This window comes from Miscanthus floridulus, unplaced genomic scaffold (assembly GCF_019320115.1).
Source record: "Miscanthus floridulus cultivar M001 unplaced genomic scaffold, ASM1932011v1 os_2694_4_5, whole genome shotgun sequence".
NCBI lineage: Eukaryota > Viridiplantae > Streptophyta > Magnoliopsida > Poales > Poaceae > Miscanthus > Miscanthus floridulus.
This window is the reverse complement of record NW_027098457.1, coordinates 1-24,408: the sequence shown is the minus strand read 5'-3', so window position 1 is coordinate 24,408 and position 24,408 is coordinate 1. Positions and strand designations below refer to the sequence as shown.

Here is a 24,408-nt window from a genome sequence, read left to right as displayed (position 1 = left end):
GATGCACCATTTTAGTACTCTCCATATGCATAGTGCTTAGTGATACACTTGGTGATTAGCGTACATGCTTTGTGAAGTGCTTAGGTTAGTTAGACCACCGCTTATGCACTTGCTCTAGGTTTAGGCCTAGTGTTTAATGAGGTTAGAATACCTCTTATCTCTCGGTGCTTGCGCGCACCAATGGCTGTACATCGGAGGGGCTTGCACTCTTGCGAGACCACACCAACCGCGTTTGTGGTGTGGCCACCACAGTGTATCGAAGGAAACAAGGACCACGGCGTTTCGGCTGAAAGCTTGATAGTGAAGACGGCGGTGAGCATCTGGGAGAGGCTTTGCCACAAGTGGCTTAACCAGAGACCCGCTTGCGCATGGGGAAGGCCTGGAGCTATCCACGGAGTTACCCGACCAGGAGCTTGGCCCTTTCCGTGAGATTCCTTGCGAGGGGCTCGAATGAGAACTAAGGGAAAGCTTGTGCGCTTCTCGATACCTTGGTAAAAATACCAGAGTCGTCGACGGGAGTTTGCATATCTCTACCTTACTCTTTAGCTTCCGCATTTACATTGCAATCTTGGTGTGTGCTTTACTTTCCTAGCTTAGTGATAGACTAGTTGATAGGTTTGGAACCTAGGTTGCATAACTCCTTTTGCGGTAGAGATAGCAACATACTAGCAAAACTGTAGTTGCACATTTAGATAGTTTATCTTTTGCATAGGTTTTGCTAAGGGTAGAAAAAGTGGCCATAGTTTAGAGTTAGAGTTTTAAGTTGCTTAATTCAACCCCCCCTCTTAGGTGTCACGGTCTCTTACAGCCTTAACCGAGGCGGTTGTCTTGCCTATCTCGGTTAATCGAATAAAAAAATAAAAAAGGAAAACTCATCGATAAGCAAGGTGAGCCCATCCACAGGCCCACCGAGCCCATCCACACACCGCCGCAGCTCGCTAGATCTACACGCTGTCGTAGCCGCTCACTAGATCCGGGCACCCACTCATCGGATCTAGCCACCTGCTTGCGGGAGAGGGAGGGGGAGAGCGTTCCACCTCCGGGGGCTACTGTAGGGCCCTCACCATCGGATCTACCTCCGTAGCACCGTCGCAGGAGCGTAGTGAGCCAACGCCGTCGTAGGATCTGCCGGGGCGCATTGACCCCGCCCGGAGCCACCGGAGAGGCCCGCTCACCAGATCCACGCCATAGCTCACCGGATCTGCCGCACGGCCGCTAGATCTGCCACCCGCTCGCTGGATCTGCCACCCGCCCGCCGGATCTACCACCCGCTCGCCAGATCTACACTGCCAGGCCAGAGGGAGCTCGTCAGACGAGCGAGCGCGGCCACCAGTGTCGTCACTGGGGCATCGGAGTAGGAGGGGGTGGGAGGGATGGGTGCGTCACTACTCTAGACTGGTGACTCACCGTGCGCCGCTGCTCTAGTGCGCCGTCATGAGGTCAGGCCGTCGATGGATATGGAGGAGGTGGCCTAGGGCCGTGTGGCCCCTAGATCCGATGGAGAGGGAGGAGGGGGCCGGGGGTCACCCCGCGCCCCGCGTGCCGCCGCCGCCGCCACGCTAGAGGAGAGGGATGAGGGGGCCAGGTCCTCTGCGTGGTGTAGGAGCTAGGCGCGCCGGCCCTCTTCAGCCTTCATCGTGGGGAGATAGGGCTGGGCGGCGCTGCTGTGGGGAGAGAGAGTGGAGGGAGAGAGAGGGAGAGAGTGGAGGGAGGGGGCGGCGCCGGTGGGATGGGGAGGGGCGCGGCATCGGGCTAAGGCGTGGGGGCTAGGAGGGACGGAGAGAAAGGCTAAAGTGAGAAACCCTAAGTCGTGGTTATATATGGAGACAAGTAGTGGGCTTATGTGGGCTAGCGAGCTGGGCCTGATTTACCGAGGCGGTTGGGTTAGAATGTCCGTCTCAGTTAATGATTTACCGAGGCGGTTACACTATAATGTCCGCCTCGGTTAATATATATTAACTGAGGCGAGCTGATAGGTTGCCCGCCTCGGTTAATGATTTACCGAGGCGGTTGCTGGCTCGGCTGCCCTGCCTCGAATAACCGAGGAGGGCAACCAGACCACCCGCCTCTGAGGGCATTTGGTAAACGCTGCGCAAAAGAATTTATGTAGTAGTGGCCTTGCGTAGCCACACAGGCGTCGAGAAGCTCGCCAAGCCGAGCGAGACAAAATCCCTCTCCCTCGGAAGCAAGCAAACTTACTCGCTCGGACCTCGGAGGAACACTAGGCGGAAAACTAAACATGTTTGCATTTCTACATTAGAAAAAGTCCGCAATACATCCCTCAACTTTCGCGAAAGCCCGCTTTTCCTATCTGAACTCTAAAATCAGGCAAAACACCTCCCCAACTTTTAAAACCGTTCATCTTATCTCCCTGGCCCTGTTATAAGCAGTTTTCAAGGCGGTTTTGTCTTTTTCTTTTTTATGTATTTCAGCTGAATCTTTGAAAAATTATAGTAAATCACAAAAAAAATTATAAAATAGAAAATCTAATTTTGTTGGACTCCACATGAGTAGATCTCCACAGTGAACATATAATATAGTATGTTTTAGTACAAAATTTTTGCTGTGACTTTAGATCTATGTTTTTCTGTAACTTATTGGAATAATTCATAACTGCAGTTTCTATGGTCCAATTATGATAAAAAATTTTATGGTGGGCTAATTGTTGTATGATTGAACTATAGTAAAAATTACATACTCATTGGATCATGTATAGCTTAGTTGTAGATTTATTTATATTTAACAAGCATAAACCTAAATAAAATATATAACTAAGGTATACATAATTCAATGAGTATGAAATTTTTACTATAGTTTAAGCATACAATAATTAGCTCACTATAAAAATTTCACTATAATTCGATCATAGAACCTGCAGCTATGAATTATTCCATTTAATTATAGAAAAACATAAATCTAAAGCTACAGCAAAAACTTTGTAATAAAGCATACCATATTATATGTTCAATGTGTAGATTTACTCATATGGAGTCGAACAAAATTAGATTTTCTATTTTATGATTTTTCTATGATTTATTATGATTTTTAAAAAATTTAGCCAAAATAAATAAAAAAAGAAAAAGACAAAATCGCCTTCAAAACCGTTTATATCCGGGTTAGGGAGATAAGATGAACAGTTTTAAAAGCTAAAGGAGGTGTTTTGTCCGGTTTTGAAATTTAAGGAGTAAAAAATTATTTTATGAAAGTTGAAGAGGTAACGTGGACTTTTTCGGCAGTGGAGCTGAGACCTGGCCCAAGATCCAAAAGTGCCCGTAATTTTGCAGCTCCAATTTTGCAGCTCCAAATTGGATATCATATAGCCCTTCGGTATCAGCTCTCGTGTACGTGCACCAATACTCTGAGAGAGAAGAGATAGTACGGAATAGACAAGAGAAGAGACAGTATAGTACAGTAAAATAAATAAAATTCCAACGTATGTTTGGCCAACCCTTCACCACTGTTGCCTCGTTCCCGTTCTCCTCGCATCCCTCTCCTCCGATCGCCGCCGCCGCCGGCTGACTCGCACCGCCGACAGCGTCTCAGCCCAGATCGAGCTTCCCCCTTCCCAAATCGGGTTCTAGTTGGGCTCCCACCCCCGCGCCGCTCTACACCAGGTGCCGAGGCCTTCGCCGATCTCTTCGCCGGCGAAGAGCGCCCAGCAGGTATTCCCACCCCCTTGTTTGCTGTGCGGAACCGAGTTCCCAAACTACCTCAAGCTACATGGCTATTAGATGCTTAGTAACTTCTAACTTTTTTTCTCGAGAATTATTGGGGTGCACATGTGTACACCCATGTCCCTCTAGTAGATCCGCCCTGTTACGTCATAGTGTTCTTTCATTTTGATGCTGTCGTTGAGATTTCTAACCTGTATGTACTTACCTGTAGGCCAAGGCAATGGAGATTTCTAGTCTGGATGCACACTTAATCTTGTCCAGTTCTTGATCTTGGGCTTTGCTGCTCCCGCTCAAGTTAGTTTGTTGGCCAATCGAGTCCAGACTCGAGAGGCGCAGATGAGTGAGGAGTACAATATGGATGAGGCCCTGAAAGCCAAAAATGTTGCTGAGACCAAGTTCCATGCCCGTGACATCAGGGGTGCTCGGAAGTACGCACTCAAGGCCCAGAATCTCTTCCCCGACGCTTGAAGGCATATTGCAGATGGTCTCAACGCTTGAAGTTCATCTTGCATCTGAGTCCAAGATCGATGGAGAGAGTGACTGGTATCGGATATTGTCTCTAGGTGCCTTTGCAGATGAAGAGGAGGTGAAGAAGCAATATAGGAAGCTAGCTCTGCTGCTGCACCCGGACAAGAATAAATCAGTTGGTGCTGAGGAGGCCTTCAAACTGATCTCTGAGGCGTGGAGTGTGTTGTCAGATACTAGCAGGAAGGTGGTTTATGATGAGAAGAGAAGAAATCATTCTGTTGTCAATGTAACTAATGGCATCTATACTTATGATAAGAAGGCAAACAAGAGGGCTCGAAAGAATGCCGCTGCCGCAGCTGCCGCCGCATGCAGCCTGCAGCTGAGGCTACTACTCGTCCTGTTGGGGTTGATACATTCTGGACATCTTGCAACCGCTGCCGGATGCAGTATGAGTACTTGAGGATTTATCTTAATCATAACCTGCTGTGCCCAAATTGCCATCATGCATTCCTGGCAGTGGAGACTGGGTTCCCTTGCAACGGAACCAGTTCGTCATTCTCCTGGTCAACCAAGCAGCAGCCACAGCAGAACCACAATTCGACCAAGCACTCATATGGCTCAGCAAGCAGGACTTCTAGCATCCCTGGGACAGGGCATGGGGGGTACCAGCAAGATAATACTTATGATTCCTACAACAATCAAAGCTTCCAGTGGAATCAGTACTCCAAGACCACGCCTGCAGCTGGTACTAATGCTTATAGTACACAGGCCTTGGAGAAACAGAGAAGGAAGCATGATGAGAGCTACAGCTACAACTATTCTGAAAGCGGCAACACATATGTCCATGAGAAAACTGCTTCAAGGCGCGGTCGCTTCTCAAAGCGGAGAAGGCATAACTATGATGCTTACACTACTGTGGATTATGGTGGTGATAACAAAGAAACAGTTGCTGCAAGCACAGAACCAACTGCTGTTTTCACTGATGTGGGACGGGTCAATGGTACTTCAGTGGAAAGGTTGAGATCTGCAGTGAGTGGGAGAAGAGCAAATATTCTGGGTGAGATTACCCAGATTGATACACGAAGTCTACTTCTTGAGAAAGCCATGGCAACTGTCATTGAAAAATTGCAGGAGTTAAACTTCACATCATCTTCACGATTTGCAGAGAGAAGAGGATCTGAAGGAAAGCTATATCCTTGTGACAACAACATAAAGGTCAATGGTGTGTTCTCTGACAAACCTGGCAAGGGAGTCAAGCTATGCAACTCAAGAAGCATGGAAACCCAAGTGCCTGCTACTGATGACAAGAATCCAGAGCAGCGCCGTGTACCTGTCTCAATTGATGTCCCAGACCCTGACTTCCATGATTTTGATAAAGATCGAACAGAGAAGGCTTTTGATAGTGATCAAGTATGGGCTACATATGACAGCGAGGATGGCATGCCTCGCCTATATGTAATGGTTCAGAAAGTTCTTTCAATGAGGCCTTTCCGGATCCGCATGAGTTTTCTCAACTCAAAGTCAAATATTGAACTGGCACCTATAAACTGGGTTGCGTCTGGTTTCCAAAAGACATGTGGTGATTTCAGGGTCGGGAGATATCAGGTCAGCGAAACGGTCAACATATTTTCACACAAAGTGAGCTGGACTAAAGGTCCCCGTGGCATCATCAGGATTGTTCCCCAGAAAGGGGATACATGGGCCTTGTACCGTAACTGGTCGCCTGATTGGAATGAGCTTACGCCTGATGATGTGATATACAAGTATGAGATAGTAGAAGTTACTGATGATTTCACTGAGGAGCAAGGGCTGACTGTCATCCCATTGCTGAAGGTTGCCGGATTCAAAGCTGTCTTCCACAGACACATGGATCCCAAGGAGGTCAGGAGGATACCGAAGGAAGAGCTGTTCCGGTTCTCGCATCGAGTTCCTTCTCGTCTTCTGACCGGTGAAGAAGGCAACAATGCCCCAAAAGGTTGTCATGAGCTGGACCCTGCTGCAACTCCAGTGGACCTTCTTAAGGTTATCACGGAGCTCAAGGAAGACACGGTGGCGCAGACTGCTAAATAGGAGGGGGCAACTCTGAACACTGAAGATAGGTAGCTGGATGTCTGAATGATCAGGTCCCACTTGGTTGACGACAACGTGCCAGCACATGATGGTATCTAAAGCTCTACTACGTCATCTTATTTTTGGCTGACTGACTTGGACAATACTGCCAGGGCAAGCAGCCTGTGTGACGGACTTCTGACCTTTTTAATTGTTATTAGGCATTAACATTTGATTTTATCGCTACACAAAACGCCACGTAGATTAAATGGCCATTGGTAGGAGGCCACAAAACGGCATTGGCGAGGAGGTTAGTCGACGGGAGGTAGGAGAGGAGAGGGTGAAGGTGTTTACTTGTTTGTGTTGCCATTCTGTAATGTAGGAGGCAAGTCTGAGTCGAGGGAAAGAGCTGCTAGGCTTTGGCTTGCCCATGTACCCCGCATTTGTGTACATGTTTTACTTATGATGATGTTGTATTTCCTTCGGTCTTATAGTAATTCATCCTTCCATCGCCATGATGTTGAACCTCTGATAATTGTAGACTCTGAACTCTGGTAACCACATCGGAAAATCTAGTGCCTCTTTTTTATCTAGTGGATGCTTCTGTCTGACAGTGTACTGTTTGGTTGTGTACCCGAATTACTTGGATCGATTGGTTGATTCGGGGATGAAATCTTTGTGCTGACGCATGCTGCATCCAAGAATGTACTCCTGGTATCATGTGGTGTTGTACTCATACCTGTGTGTATTTGGTTGTGAGTTGCTGCCCCTGCAAATATCCAAGTAGATATGCACTCGCTGCACAGGCGCGGTACAGGAGTTGCTGAGGCTGATGAATTCAGGGAGAGTACAGGAAGCAGGGACAATCATCAGACATGCGCATCGCTGGAAAGTGGAAACACTAATGGTCGGTCTTATGATCGTATCCCGAATTGTGGTTACAAGTATTTTGGAAGATAAATATATGCTCGTTGCACAAAAAAAAAGTAGCCCCGAATAAATAGATCTTTATCAGCATGCATTAAACTCCCTGTTATCTCCATATTGATTGACAAGAATAAAGAAGGAAACGATAGAAAGCGTGCGCCTTTACACAGACAGCAGTGGTGTACGAGACTGAAGAGAGACAGCATGATCAGACAGAAGGCACCAGGACGGCCAAGCAGGAGTCCTGACTTCCTGAGGGCAGTCTTCCAGCTTTTGCATCTGACGCGCCATAGCCCAGACAGAGTGCTCGTCCATCGGCAAATGAACAGACAGAACACGGCAGGCGAGCCAGGGTGCTGTGCCGCGCCAAGGCGGTTAGCGGGCACGGCTGGTGGCGGCAGAACGAACACCAGGCGGCGAGACTCCCTCATTCCAGTAACAATTGTTTCTGGGCGTTGTTGGGATCAAATCGACCACAAGAGTCTAAAACTCAAAGCAGAACATTGACGAACTGATACTGACCATTAACTTAACGATGAAACGACATAACGCGATGCTGTGCTGCAAACACAATATCTTATCCATATCCCTAAAGCAATACCACATATACATGGGAAGCTGAATAAATGTCAGTTACATCAAAATAGCATCTGGCAAGCCCATGAAATCGTGCGATACATTTTCCCTTTCCCCAACCTCCTCCAGACAGCGAGTACAGAGATTCAAAGGGTGCATTAGAGTCAGACTGCAACCATCCAAAGCTAACGGCTTTGAAGTTACAAGCAGACACACAACGGGGGACACAGGGCTCCAATCCGTCTATGCGCCATTAGTAAGGGTCCCGCTTCGACGTGCTGATGCTGCATTTGGGCAACAAGCGTCGATCAGGATATATGTATCGCACAAGCAGAAAATAAAAGGGATGGGGACGATGAAACAGTTCTCAGGGGAGGAGACATTTAGAGAATTGGATTTGTTGCCCCTTATGAAGGCATCACCATACTTGTGCATTTAATCATCACTTTGTTTTGCATTTTAACAGTTGGTATCAGTTTGTTCAACTCACACAATCTTACTGGTAAATACCAGTAGTGCTGCAGAATCAATGAAAACTAAAATTTGCCTTATTGATCTATTTTCCACATAATGGCAACTAGCAAATTCTTCATTTAACCAAAACGCTAGTGGCCCCATAAATCAACAAAATATGTGTATATATTGTTGTTGCCTAAGGTACTGTCTAATACTTCCTCTATTTCATAATGTTTGTCAGGCCCACTGTACACATACCTAGACAGCATCGTATTCAATTTTTTTTTAATGTCTAGTACTCACTGGATAGATCAATTGTTCATCCACCCAACGAGACCAAGAACAATCTGATTTCATCCAAGTTACTCAGCTTCCATGCCTCTTAGGTACGCGGACAGGACAAATGTTGTGAAACAGAGGTAGTGTAGTAACAATTAAATGTTTTAGTTAACACATGTTAGCCAAGATATTAAATAAAATCAGAGTACTACAAATTACTTTACGATATCCCAGGTAATATGGACCAACTTGGCAGGTGCATATATAGTAAAATGGATGGATGATCTAAAAGAGGACAGCATACTGCTTCCAGGAGCAACATAGATACTTTTTTTCCGCAACAAATCATCTTATCGGACGTTAGCAGCATAACGATAATGGAATCAACCCAAATACACACAATTGAATATTGCAACTTATTTCAATTTGTGAACGAAGGTACAGGAGTGAAGTTCCTGATATAACCTTTTGTTTTCCTAAGAAACCTATATTGAAGAGCCGCAATCAACCAAATGGGAAATAGGCCAAGAACACAGGATAGTGATTGCTTTGCTTTCTATATATATATATGTGTATATATATATATATATATATATATACACATTTGGTGCTGTAAAGCAACATGCAACAGGAAATGAAAAGTCAATAATTATTTACTTGTTTGATACCTCACATAATATGCAGTAACCAAAAGATACATTAAATTCTCAAATACACACAATTGAATATTGCAACTTTGCAAGTACCAATTTTAGTGAAGTATTTAATATCTACTCACTGTGGCTACCAGCATTCATGTTCTTCCCATCGTTCATGTATATGGTTCTCAGTTTGTTCTTAAATGGAGTGTTTGGATTGGGGAACCAACCCATTCTAGATGGGGTGATGCATCTTCATTCCTCAAATTTAGTGAATGACCCCATTCCTCATACACCAACTCCCAAAAAAAAATGGCCACCAACAGCGGAAGAACAGAGATCCTCTGGTTCTGCGAACACCATCGCAAGTCTTAATATAATAATTCGGAATATGCACTTATAGATGCTCATACTTTGGTCAGATGAACAATTTGAATCCATAACCATAAGAACGGCTACCTATGCAAGTTACCCCAAAACTTGTGCTCCCAAGTCCCAAATCAACTTCTGAAGCTATGCAAATGCAAAACAAAAAAAGAAAGAAGCACCGCTGCAGCTAGACCTGGGATGACGAAGCAGCTAACGAACTTGCATTTGCCTGAATGCACCCATAGACAATGTGTTGGGTAGGGCACAATTCGCTAGGGCCCCCTGTTTCGCACGCCCGTTGGCCGTCGCCATGGTGAATTAACTGTGCACAAAGCCTCTCATTTCCCAGGTAGCGGGAGTTCTCGTACGGGGAAATGTCGAAGACCACTGTTGGGTAAAATCTCTCATTGGGTAAAATCGACAGTTTCGTGTGAAAACTTCCATGCCTTTGTGGTCCATCGGAACAGGAAGTACTTGATGTCGAAATGGAAAGTGCATGAACAGCTCTGACAGCTTCAGTTCCCCGTCAGTACCACCGGTATATGCCACTGCTATTGCTTAGACGAAATTTTCAAGATTCTCCGTCACATCGAATCTTTGGACGCATGCATGAAGCATTAAATATAAATAAAAAATAAAACTAATTACACAGTTTAGACGAAATTCACGAGACAAATCTTTTAAGCCTAATTAGATTATGATTGGACACTAATTGCCAAATAACAACGAAAGTGCTACAGTGACATTTCATCAAAAATTTTGCCATCTAAACGGTACCTTATTCTATCCCTGAATGCACCTATACAATAGCTAGATAGAGCTAGCGAAACATGTACTATACACGAAAACTGCCATACCAGAAACAACTAATCAATTAACACTCCACATAGATCAAACCAAGCCATTAATAATTTGATGGAAGCATTAGTATGCTGCTGCATGGATCACAAACTGAAACTGAAAACCAAATCATTAATACCTTGTGTCCACTACCCAATGAAACTGAAAACCAACACTTGCACACCATGGGGTTGATTTCTGTGGAGGCATAGAAATCAAACCCAGCCTCTTATTTCAATTTTCAAGCTCACACGCACACAGATAACCAGGCAAACCAAACCAAATGATACATCAGTCGGCCAGTCTCTCAAGAGAGACATACACACGAATTCACACATAAACTAACTTGGTTGATGCAAATCCAAGTAGGTAGGTATAGCATCAGAAACCAAGTTATTTATTCATTCTTAAGAAAACACACCGAAGACTTGCCAAGCAACGCAAACCAACATGGTTGACCACAGCAGCGGCAGCAACAGCAGTACTGCTATAATATATATGGAAGCACCCAATGACAGAGAAGAAAGCACTGTCTGTCATCATCCCGTCGATCCAACACCAGATTAATCTACAGGGAGTGATCCAACATCAGTATGCAGAACAAGAAATGAAATTGACTTGAAATAAATTACTGTTGGAATGATCTCCCAGCCAATAAGCCCAACCGCCTATTGGGCCTTGGTCACGCGCCCTGATCGGGGGCGCACAACCCTACATGGTTGATGGGCCCCCGTCGCACTGCGCTATATAAAGTGGTGGGGGCCGGTGGCTCATGGTACGAGGTTCACCGCCGAGCTACAGGCCCCACCGTACAAACCCTAACCCGATCACGAGGGGAGCGCAGCCAGCGACGGGAAGCCGCCATCGTCTTCACCGTCGGCCTCACTGCGCCACCACTGCATCACCGGACTTCACCAACTCTTCCCCGACCATCGCTGCCCGTGTGCAGAGCTTCACCGACAGAACAAGATGGCCGGATCCTCCTCGACAGCACCCTCCGATGGTCTGTACACTCCCATCCACTATCCTCTCTCTATCATTTTGTAGTACGGTTCATTAGGATTTCTACTTGTTCATCCCAAATACAAAGAACCACCCGACTAGATACTACTCTAGGTGATCTTTGGGACTAACAATGGTATCAGACGTCTGTCTAGTTCGTAGATCTAGATCGGGGACAGGAAAAGAAAAGAAAGAAAATTGACCGATCTGGATCTGGATCGGGGAAAGAAAAGCAAAGCACCCTAACCCTAGCAGTTCGCCAGCCTAGGGTGTAAATCTAGGGTTTCCGAATCAAAAGCAAAGAAAAACGAATGAAAAGAAAGAGTGGAGTTCGTATTTGATTTGGATCCAATAGAACCCAACCCTAACCCTAAAGATAGGGAGCCTACCTAGGCTTTCCTCACCGCCGGCGGCATCGCCACCGCGTGGAAAGGAGACCGCGGCGTCACTCCCGAACGGCGCGCGAGACAGGGCAACGAGCCGCACTGCACCTCGCACGCGCGGTCACGGCAACAGGGCACCACCATGCGGCCCCTCGACGGCGGCGTGCCCAGCCTCGGGCGAGCACGCACGCCGGCGAGAGGGCGCGGGGCGGAGCCCCTCTTCTTCTCCCTCGGCCACCGAGGACGGCTGCTGCTGCGACTGTTTCTCCGAGCGACGCTGCGTGATGAGAGAGAAGGGGAGGGAGAGAATGAGCTAGGGTTTAGGGAGAGCCGCGGCCGTCGTGGGTTTCATCTGGCCGAAACGCGAGGAGGATCGTCGATCGGCGATCGACGGCCAGCAGCGCATCGGGCCGAAAGAGGCCCAGGCGGGTGGACAGAATCCCGGCCCAGGCCCACGTTAAGGCCTGGGCGCGGGGGAGCCGCGCGCGCAATATTCGGGCCGAAATGGACAAATGCACAGTACAATTTTATTCAGTTTTTCTTTTTCCAGAAACTGATTTGATTCATATTTGATGAATTTCAATTGAAATTTGAGGTAAATCTCTGTATAATTTTGTCCAACGATAATTTTTGTTCGGAGAATAGTATAGTATTTTAAGAGTTTCTGGAAAATAGAATTATGAGATTTATTAATGTTTCCGCTGTGTATTTAAAGTTGTTATGGTCTTTTAATTAAATTCGAACCAACGGGAGAATTTGATTTTAAAAGCCAAAAGATAAATATGAGTTGATTATGATATTGTTATTTTCTGACCAACGTTGTTAATAGCAATATTATAATTTTAATGATTATGCATTAATTCTATTTCTGCCCAACGGTGATGTAGAATTAGTGTAGAGGATAATTGTATGTTTTAATTTTGACCAACGTTAAAACTAAGACATGCAATTGTTATTGTTATTATTTATGTTCTCACACTATTTGAATTGTGTTTTCAGGAGGATACTCCTTGATGGCTTATATCAAAGATATCCCAACTCTCAAAGGGGATAACTACATTGAATGGAAGAAAAAGATCGACTTGGCCTTCATCTTGGCTGAGGTTGACTGGGTAGTCATCACACCGTGTCCCAAAAAACCTGTGGCACCGGTGAGGGAGACTGATGAGACTGATGCTGCATGGCAGAACAGAGAGCGGGACTTTGCTCCCGTAAAGATGTCTTTTGACCTTGAACATAGAAAGTGGGGTCACAGCCAATAAAAAATGTTTGGCTGTGATAAAGAATACAATTGAGCCTGCAATAGTGGGCTCAATTCCAGACTGTGACACGGTCATAGAGTACTTAGAAAGAATAAAGAGTCAGTTCACTGGCTCTTCAAAGACATATGCAACCCAGCTGATCAAGCAGCTGGTGACAGAAAGGTACTCTGGTGGCGGCAGTGGCATTAGAGAGCACATACTGAGAATAAGCAATTTGGCATCTAAGCTCAAACCAATGGATTTGGCTCACAAGGATGAGTTCCTTATTCATTTGATTTTTGCTTCTTTGCCAAAAGAATTTGACACTTTTGTTGTTAATTACAACATACAACCCGAGAAATAGGATTTAGAAAAGCTCATAGCCATATGTGTGCAGGAGGAGGAAAGAATAAAAGTTTCACAGGGTGGTACTATCAACTACCTAAAAGATAATAAGAAAAAGAACTATAATAACAGTTCTTCCTCCAAGTCACCTGGAAAGGGTCCCATGCAATAGTCTCAGAACAAGCAATTCCCAGTGGAGAAAGACCAGTGTCTCTATTGTAAGAAGACGGGACATTATAAGAAAAATTATCCCGATTTCCTAAAGATGATTATGAAAAATAAAGGTGAGAACATTATTACGTTCGTAAATGAATCCTTGTATGTCAAGTTTTCAAAATCCACTTGGTGGATTGATTCAGGTGTAACTATTCATGTTGCTAACTCTTTACAGGGATTCCGTTCGATGAGAACTTTGCAAAGAAGCGAAAGTTTCATTAAAGTTGCAAATGGAGTACAAGCAGATATTGAGGCCGTTGGTGATCTTCCGCTAGAGCTTGGTGATGGCTTCATACTTTTTCTTAGAGATGTTCTTTATGTACCTTCTTTGCAAAGAAACTTGATTAGTGTGTCAAAGTTGGACCATGATGGTTATGATTGCCATTTTAGAAATGGCAAATGTCAGATATTGTTTAATAATAGATGTATTTGTCTTGCCTTCCGACAAGACGGGCTTTATTTGTTATCACTTCATGAAAATGTGAATTCCGTATGTGATGTGAATGAGAAAGTATCCTCATCGAACAATGCAAACAGAAAACGAACGAGAGCTCACGATGCGTTGTCGAAATTATGACACTGTCGTTTAGGCCATATTTCGAGGGGGAGAATAGAAAGACTAGTTAAGAATGATATTCTTCCTCCATTAGAGATCTCAGATTTAGAACAATGTAGAGATTGCATAAAAGGAAAGTATGTAAAGAAAATTAAGAAAGATGCCAAACGAAGCGCAGGAATTCTACAGATTATTCACACAGACATCTGTGGTCCCTTTCCTGTAAAGAGTGTGGATGGTTTTGATTCATTCATAACATTCACAGATGATTACTCCCGTTATGGCTACATTTATCCAATCAAAGAAAGAACAGAAGCATTGGATAAATTTAAGATATTTAAGGCAGAAGTTGAAAACCAACACAATTTAAAGATTAAGATAGTCAGGTCCGACCGTGGGGGGAGTACTACGGTCGGCATACCCCATATGGCCAAGTTCCTGGACCTTTTGCAAGGTTCTTACAGGAGAATGGCATAGTAGCCCAGTATTCTACATCGGGCGAACCTCAGCAGAATGGAGTAGCTGAAAGGCGCAATCGTACCCTGATGGATATGGTGCGCAGTATGATAAGTTACTCCACCTTACCGATGAGCCTGTGGATGGAGGCGTTAAAAACCACCATTCATATTCTCAATAGAGTACCAAGTAAGTCGGTGCCCAAAACACCGTATGAGTTGTGGATAGGAAGAGTACCCTCACTAAATCGCTTACATGTGTGGGGGAGTCCTGCTGAGGCTAAAGTATTTAACCCAAACATTGGGAAGTTAGATCCCAAAATAGTAAGTTGCCATTTCATTGGCTACCTAGAAAAGTCAAAAGGTTTTCGTTTCTACTGTCCAGATAGACATACAAAGTTTGGGGAAACGAGACACGCTGTCTTCCTAGAGGATGAAATGATGAGGGGGAGCATGGTAGCTCGAGAAATTGATCTTGAGGAGAAACGGGTGTATGCACCCACTCCGATGGTTCAGGAGCCATTTTTTGAGCTACCTGCTGCTGCTACACCTACAATGCAAGATGTTGTGGTGCCAGCACCTGTTGTTATTCCTCCTATGGCAACAACGAATGAGGATGAGGAACCCATGGTTCAGAATCCTACAGAACCTGTTGCCACACATGAGGGAGAGCAACAACAGCCTCAAACAAAAAATGTGCCAAATGTAGAGGCCCTTAGAAGGTCTCAAAGAGTTAGAAGATCAACTATTTCTGATGATTATGAAATCTATAATACTGAAGAGTTTCATATGGAGGGTGATCCCACCTCGTATGAAGAAGCCATGAGAAGCGAACACTCATCAAAGTGGTTGAAAGCTATGAAAGATGAAATGGAATCTATGAGTACCAATGGTGTTTGGAATTTAGAACAAATTCCTAAAAGAGCCAAAACAGTAGGCTGCAAATGGGTCTACAAAACAAAATATGACTCCAGAGGGAATATAGAAAGGTTTAAAGCGCGACTTGTGGCGAAAGGTTTTACACAAAGAGAGGGGTTAGATTACAATAAGACATTTTCTCCAGTCTCATGTAAGGATTCTCTCAGAATTATAATGGCATTAGTGGCACATTATGATTTAGAATTACATCAGATGGACGTAAAGACGGCATTCCTAAATGGAGATTTAGAGGAAAATGATTACATGGCACAACCAAAAGGTTTTGTTGTAGAAGGAAAGGAAAGAATGGGTTGCCGCCTAAAGAAATCCATTTATGGATTGAAGCAAGCTTCAAGACAGTGGAACTTGAAGTTTGACAGAACAATAAAGAATTTTGGGTTTAAAGAGAATGTTGAGGACAATTGCATTTATGCAAAGTTTAAGAATGGGAGATTTATTTTCCTCGTTCTGTATGTGGATGACATTCTACTTGCTAGTAGTGATGTGAGTCTGCTGCAGGAGACAAAGAAGTTTTTGTCCTTAAAGTTTGACATGAAAGACCTTGGTGAAGCATCATATGTTTTGGGCATAGAAATTCACCGAGATAGAAGAAAGGGGGGTATTAGGACTGTCACAAAAGGCATACATAGAAAAATTATTCAAGAAATTCAAAATGCATAAATGTAGTCCATCGCCTGCTTCTATAGTCAAGGGCGATAGATATGGGGATTTTCAATGCCCCAGGAACCAGTACGAGCTCGATCAAATGAAAGCGGTTTCATATGCTTCAGCTGTCGGAAGCTTACAGTATGCTCAAGTGTGTACGCGCCCTGACTTAGCTTTTGTTACCGGGTTGCTTGGCAGATTTCAGAGTAATCCAGGAATGGAACACTGGAAATTGGTAAAGAAAGTCTTGCGATATTTGCAAGGTACGAAAGGCCTCATGTTGACGTATAGAATATCAGAATCTCTCCAATTGGTGGGATACTCGGATTCTGATTATGTGGGAGATGATAGAAAATCCACGTCGGGATATGTATTCACTCTCGCAGGAGGAGCTATTTCATGGAAAAGCTCAAAGCAAACTGTCACTACATCATCCACAATATATGCCGAGTTTGTAGCATGTTATGAGGCATCGCGGCAGGTGAACTGGCTAAAGAAGTTCATACCCGGTTTAAAAGTGGTTGACGACATCAATAGACCACTGAAGTTATACTACGATAATAATCCAGCAGTACAGTATGCTCACAACAATAGGTCAAGTGGTGCTGCCAAACACATTGACATAAAGTATTATGTTGTGAAGGATAGAGTCCGGGATCAAATGATAAGTCTTGAGCATATAAGTACCAAAAAGATGCTTGCGGATCCGCTTACAAAAGGCTTACCACCCAACATGTTCAGAGAATATGTAGCCGGCATGGGTTTAAGGGAAAGCCTATGATTCCTGGACTATAAAGGGCCCAAAAGTTAAAGTATCTATTTCAGATCAGAGACGTGCATTGTAGCTGTTAAATCTATCGGCGATTGACCGTGACGATGAAACATGCTCTATGCATCATCTGTGAAGAAATGAGAAAAGAGAAAAGGATTGAAGTTTAAAGTTTAAAGATAAAAGTAATAGTGTGAGATCAAGGGGGAGAATGTTGGAATGATCTCCCAACCAATAAGCCCAACGGCCTATTGGGCCTTGGTCACGCGCCCTGATCGGGGGCGCACAACCCTACATGGTTGATAGGCCCCCGTCGCACTGCGCTATATAAAGTGGTGGGGGCCGGCGGCTCATGGTACGAGGTTCATCGCCGAGCTACAGGCCCCACCGTACAAACCCTAACCCGATCACGAGGGGAGCGCAGCCAGCGACGGGAAGCCGCCATCGTCTTCACCGTCGGCCTCACTACGCCACCACTGCATCACCGGACTTCACCAACTCTTCCCCGACCATCGCTGCCCGTGTGTAGAGCTTCACCGACAGAACGAGATGGCCGGATCCTCCTCGACAGCGCCCTCCGATGGTCTGTACACTCCCATCCACTATCCTCTCTCTATCATTCTGTAGTACGGTTCATTAGGATTTCTACTTGTTCATCTCAAATACAAAGAACCACCCGACTAGATACTACTCTAGGTGATCTTTGGGACTAACAATTACTACAAATTAATGGGAGGAAGTTGCTTGATCATGTGTGTACGTACCTGGAGAAGAAAGCCAGAAGTAAATAGGTGATCACGTCGGCTTAGCTCACCGGAGAAACGTGCCCCTCAGGTGACGCCTCTTGTAGTACTTGGAATGGCTCGGCTCCATGTGTAGTGCGGGCTAAATCAACAAGCGCATGAGCGGTGGCTTCTGTGTGTTGGCTCTATGTCCGGTGTTTGAGTTGGTCCTATGACGTGATTTTTTTTGGCACCATTGGTGCCTGTACATAAAACTCTATATCCTTTTTAATTGAACGGCAGACAGTGTGCCAGCCCCCCCCTTGGCTCCGCCAGTGGCGGCGGAGCTCCTGCCTTTACTTTAAAAAAAATGACTCGGCTCGAAGAGGGTGGCGTGGTGGCCAGACTCCATCCCGTCCCACTCCAGCTTGTCCCACCAATCCTTCTCGCAGTCCACAGCCACAAGGCGACCATCTTCGCGGCAGCGACTGCCAGTGGCCGGGAGATGCCTCAGGCTCCAGCATCCTCTGATATAGATGGTCTCGAGCTTGGGAGCAAACATCTTGGCCTGGCATATCTGTTGCAGACTCTGGAGCTCATACAGGTGCAGGCTCTTGAGGTTTGAGAATTCCAGCATGCCTTTTTCATCCAAGGCCTCTATTTTCTCCAGAAACTCTTGCTCCATGTGGAACACCTGTCTGAGGTCACCGCAACAGTGTATGTGGAGAGTCTCCAGCACCTTGGATAAGGTATTGTTCGAAGCCATCGGGAGGACATATCTGACCCTCGGGCAGAAGTGCAGATGAATAGCCCGCAGTTGTGTAAACGATAAATCACTTGCATCCAACCTTGGATTTCTTGGTCTGCTCCAAATAGAACGGGCCATCAAGAGATGAGCCGCCCAAAAGATTTCCATCTGAGAGAAACATCTCCAATAATAGTTAGTCGCGAAGACAATGTCCAACTTGGGGCATCTCTCCACCCAGCACCACTTGAGCCCATTCATTATTCGCCAATAATTTGTCGTGGGGATAAAAATGTGTTCAGGGGCAACACCAGTGATGGAACTGTCATGCACGTGCAAGGACTGGACTCTATTCATCACTTGGCATATTGCAATATTGCATTCCTTGCCCGTGTGCTGGACTTGTCGGTGACGTCACCAATTCCCTCGCCAATCTCTATGTGCAAGTCTAGCGGCAGAAATTGCGTCGAGGAGCTGTTGTTGCTGACATCGATCTTTGCAGATATCTGTTCAATGTTGATGTCATGGTAGGTTAATGACTTCGGCAGAGACTCAGCATCAGCTTGTTGGCCCCTGGATCTCTGGTACGGGTGAGCCGACCACTCACCAGCGTTGCCGACCACACACTATGGCTAGAGGTAGAAGAAGGGAGGGAGAACAGAGCGCGCACACACAGCACAAGCACCAGCGTTGGCCGGAGCTCTGTAGAGGAGATGACAAAACTGAACTCGCTCTCTTTACTGAGTTGCAGTGGGAAACTATATATACAACTCTACCCATCTAATTCTAGTACACAGGCATGTGAGGCTACCATGCTGCTACAGTGACTAGATATGACAGCAGGGCTGACTTTGGCGCCTGCCCCTGCAACGGCTATAGTGCAGCAGCAGGGAGCCCTTTTCGCCGCCTGCCCCCTGCCGCGCGTTCACACAGGGGAGCAGTAGATTACTTAACAATTCTTCCCCTGATCCTACTGCTAACCCCCCTGATCATGCTGCTAACCCTAGAACCCCCTCCATGCCGATCAACTTCTTTAGCTTCGTGAACCGAAGACGGCCGAGCGGCTTGATGAGGACGTCCGCAAGTTGCCGACCAGTTTCGACGAACTCGATAACGATCTGCCCTCCATCGATACAGCCCCTGAGGAAGTGGAACTTAACGTCGATGTGTTTGCCCCGGTCGTGGAGAACTGGATTCCTCGCGAGGGCGATGGCGGGCTGGTTGTCCACCATCAGTGCTGGTGGGTGAGCTTCCACACCGATCAGCTCGCCCAGTAGCCGACGCAGCCACACAGCTTGGCACGCCGCTATGGCCGCCGCCACGTACTCCGCCTCGCACGTAGACAGAGCCACCACCTTCTGTTTCAGCGATAGCCATGAGATTGGAGCCGACCCGAGGAAAACGAGCACGCTAGAGGTGCTCCGCCGTCCGTCGATGTCCCCCGCCATGTCTACATCACTGAACACAGTGAGCTGCAGCCTACTTCCTCCGGTCTTAGGGAAGACGATCACCTGATCCACCATTCCCTTGACGTAGCGCAGCAGCCGCTTCACTGTAGCCCAGTGATCCTCTCAGGGATCCTCCATGAAGCGACGGACGTAGCCCACGGCGAACGCAATGTTCGGCCTCATGTGGGCTAGGTAGCGTAGACCGTCAACGATACTCCGGTAGAGTGTTGCATCTATCTTTGCCGTGGTACTAGCCTTCGTCAGCTTTAGTCACTCCTCCATCGGAGTCACGCACGGCTTGCACTCAGCCATGCCGCTCCGCTCCAACAGCTTCGAGGCATACGCGCTCTGACCGAGCGTGAGCACCTTGTTCCCCTGTCTCACCTCGATGCCGAGCTAGTAGGAGAGCACGCCGAGATCGCTCATTCAAAAACGAGTCGCCATCTCGCACTTGAAGCTATCGATGTCCTCTGCACGCGTGCCGGTGATGATCAAGTCATCCACATAGATGTCGCCGACAAACTCCTTCCCCTATCGCCGCATGTAGAGCGTGTGCTCGATTGCGCACCGCGTGAACCCAAGCTCGCCTAGCGTGGCGTCAAGCTTGGCGTTCCATGCTTGTGGGACCTGTCGCAGCCCGTAGAGCTCCTTGCGTAGTCGGAGCACCCTGTGCTCTGCTCCCTTGATGGAGAAACCCAGAGGTTATCTGATGAAGACTGTCTCCGCCAGCTCGCCATTGAGGAAGGCTGATTTTATGTCCAGGTGATGGACGCGCCAGTCCTTTACTGCTACCAAAGTCAGCAGCAGTCGGATAGACTCCATGCACGCTACCGGCGCAAAGACTTCTCGAAGTTGATGCCCTCGCGCTAGATAAAACCTCGGGCGACGAGGCGCGCCTTGTGTTTGACAATGGCGCCGCTCTCATCCCGCTTGACCTTGTATACCCACTTCAGGCCGATCGGATGGCATCCTAGAGGTGGATCGAAGAGCTCCCATGTCTTGTTTTCCTTGATCGCCTTCATCTCTTCCAGCATCGCCCATCGCCAATTTGCATCGCGCTCGGCCAGCGTGAACCTAGGTGGTTCTTCTGCACTGACAAGAAACAGCTCTGGGTCATTGAGCAGCCGACCCGCCAGGCCTGAGGGCCCTGTGCTGCCGATGATGTCGTCCAGACTGTGGAATCGCACCTCCTCACCGTCGTGGAAGGCATCCACGAACTCAGTGATGTCACTTGGAGGTGAGGTGAACTCGATCGGCGTCGATAGAGTTCCCTGTTCCGCCAGAGTGGTCGACACAGCACCTAGAGTGCTCGGCACCCCGACTGTAGTGCTCGGCACTACTCCTGGACCGTTCATCACCACTCCTAGAGTGGTCAGCACCACTACAGGAGTTCTCAGCACTAGTCTTGGAGTGGTCGGCACCACTGCAAGACCTCTCGGCTCTGCTACGGGAGCGTTCGGCACCCATCCTGGAGTGGTCGGCACCACTGCAGGACCACTCGGCACCACTCCTAGAGTGCTCGGCACCACCCCAAGAGTGCTCGGCTTTGTTGCTGGAGTGGTCGGCACCTCCTCTCCATCATCTCCACCACCGTTGATGACCAAGTGCTCGACGATGAAAGTGCTGGTGAAGCCGCCATCTTCCCCCGTGCCCGGATTGTCCTAGTCCCAGGCTGCCTTCTCATTGAACACCACGTCGAGCGAGACAACCACCTTGCCTCCATGTGGGTCATAGAGCTGGTATGCCTTGGTACCTTCCGCGTAGCCTAGGAGCACCATCGGTGTGCTCCTATCCTCTAGCTTGGTGAGGACCAGCTTCATCTTCTTGACATGGCCGATGCAGCCAAATGTTCGAAGGAAGGACACGCTCGGCTTGTGCCCATACCAAGCTTCGAACGGTGTCTTGCCCTTTAGGGCCTTGGTGGGCGCGCGGTTGAAGATGAACACCGCCGTGGTCACCGCCTCACCCAGAACCTTGCCAGCATGCTCTTGGCCTTCATCATGGATCGAGCCATGCCGACCACTATCTGGTTCCACCGCTCCACCACGCCATTCTGCTGTGCCGAGTATGGCGCGGTGTGGTGTCGCACCACACCCTGATCCGCGCAGTACGCAGCGAACTCCACCGAAGTGACTTCGCCGCCCCGATCAGTCCACAGCATGCGCAACTTCTTGCCGCTCTCCGCCTTCGCGTGTGCCTTGAACTTTTTGATCGCCTCCGCCGCCTCGTGCTTGCTCGTCAGGAGTTGCAGCCACATATAGCGACTACAATCATCTATGAGCAGGAGGAAGTACCACCGACCACCGTTTGTGGCCGGCGTGATTGGCCCGCAGAGACGGCCATGGACGAGCTTGAGAGCGTCCGCCACGTGATATTTGGCTGCCTTTGGGAACGGCAGCCTCCTCTACTTCCTGGCCAGGTAGCTATCACACAGCTCGCCTCCGTGCTTGATGTGGGGCAGCCCTCGGACCATCTTCTCCAGCCGACCGAGCACGTCGAAGCTGAGATGGCCGAACCAGGCATGCCACAGCCATGGCTCCTCGGTGTGCTGTGCTGCCAGGCACACCGGCTGCTCCACCTTCAAGTCCAGCAGGTACAGCCAGTTCCGGGACCTCTTCACCTTGGCAAGAAGGCACTGCTCCCGGTCCCTGATCCTGAGGACGCCGTCCTTGATCAGTACCTCATTGCCATGCTCATCCAGCTGGCCAATGCTGATGATGCTTGAACGCAGCTGCGGGATGTAATATACATCTGTTAGTGCGGTGCTCGCCGTTCTGGCACCTGAAGATGATGGTGCCGCGCCCTCGGATCATCACCCTTGAGCCGTCACCGAACTTCACCGTGCCGGTCATGTCATCATCGAGCTCGAAGAAGGCTGCCTTGGAGCTCGTCATGTGGTTGCTAACACCGGAGTCTAGGTACCACCACTGCTCCTGCTCGCCACCCACACGTTCGAGATGGACTTCGGCGCACGGTTTGTCGAGGTTGATGGATTTTAGAGTCTTCCTAGGCCCTTCCACCGCCATCACCTTTCCCTTCTCCTTGGCCTCAACGTCGTGCAGTGCACAGAACATCACCATCAGGAGAGTGGCTTCATCATCATCATCATCATCATCAGCCTATGCCAGATGCGCCTTAGCCTTCTTCTTCTGCTTGTGATTTGGGCACTCCTTTGCCCAATGGCCCGTCTTCCCGCAGTGCTGGCAGGCGTTGGGATCAACCTTCTTCTTCTTCTTCTTCTTCTTCTTCTCCGAAGAAGCCCTGCTGCGGCGCTTGCCATCGCCACCACGGCTGGAGGAGGCTTCCCCGAATTTCCGGGCAGCCCACTCCTCCTCTGTCAGCAGCAGCTTGCCGCTGTCCGTCATTGCTGTGGCCTGCCCCATGCACTCATCCACCACCCACAGATGGCCTGTCACATCCTCAATGGTGAGGATGGACAAGTCCAGCATCGTCTCTATGGAGAGAGCAATCTGGATGTACTTTGCCGACATGGAGTGGAGGTACTTGGAGACTGCCTCTTCTTCGTCGATGGTGACACCGTGGCTCCTCAGCTTCCTGATGAGCATCTATAGGCGGAGGGAGAATTCCTCCACCATCTCACCATCCTTGAACTTGAGGTTGGAGTACTCCTGCTTCAGCAGCTGGGCCGTTGCCTTCTTTGTGCGGTCGAAACCGACGTGCATCGCCACAATGGCCTCCCACGCCTCCTTAGCATAGCCCTTCTGATGAGGACATCGCCACGCTGGACACACCGACGCCATGGTCTTCCCCAAGTTCCAATTCGTTCCCAACTCAGCTGCCACGTTGCCCTCGGATTCAGCAGACACGTCGTCACTGTTTCGGTCATAACTTTCTCATACGACATCGAAACGGGCCGTTCTTGGATGCGTTGGAAAGGGGACGACGACGCCGTCGTTTTGGATCTGGTCCCAGCTCCAGAAGGTCCGTGGATCATTCTGTGTGACCACAGCAAGGTGCTGCGTCACCTATTTGGGCCAACTTGGCCATGTATCGTGTCGGGCCTTAAGCCCAAGTTGTGGGCGCCCAACCCCTGGCCGTCCCCAACCCTAGGTCGAGTCTTAGACTATAAACACAGCCGCCGCCGCTGCTACACAATTGGGGTTTTGTTTAGAGTTTAGTTTTCCATCGAGAAACTGAATCGTTCATTATAACTGTGGTGACAAATCCTTTTACAGTGATCCAGGGCCCCCGTTCTTGATCTCCTCCACTGTGTCGATTAGTCCTTTGGAACCGAGTTCTTGAATCCTTTATTGATATTCGCGTCATTCATATTTGCAATTTCAGATTGCGTGTTTTACCTTCTTGCTTGTGCTCTTCGATTCGCTTGCAGGAAAAGCCTTCTTGGCGAGGTCAATCAAGTTGTGTTTGGTTGATACCAACGGAGCAGTGGTGTAACGGTTGCAGGGTTCGAATCGCGTCTGATTTGAAGTCGGATCGCCAACGTCGAGATCTCCACAAATCGAACTTACCGGCTATCTCTCGGAAGATCGGGCCTGTACTCATCATCTTCGCTCCCAATGGCTCCCTATACTCCACTGGCACAGCAGCGAGGATAGCCTCCAATGCTGACATGTCGTCTTCTTCGTTGTCAGTGCCCTTGTCAACAGCATTTCAGAGCCATCGGGCTCTGAGCTTGACCTTCATG

The 24,408-nt window shown here is 47.9% G+C and overlaps 1 pseudogene; it reads left to right on the top strand.

Annotated features, from left to right (window-relative positions):
• Window positions 1–3,447: 3,447 nt before the first annotated feature.
• On the top strand, window positions 3,448–6,774 carry LOC136535340 (uncharacterized; annotated as a pseudogene).
• Window positions 6,775–24,408: the final 17,634 nt, after the last annotated feature.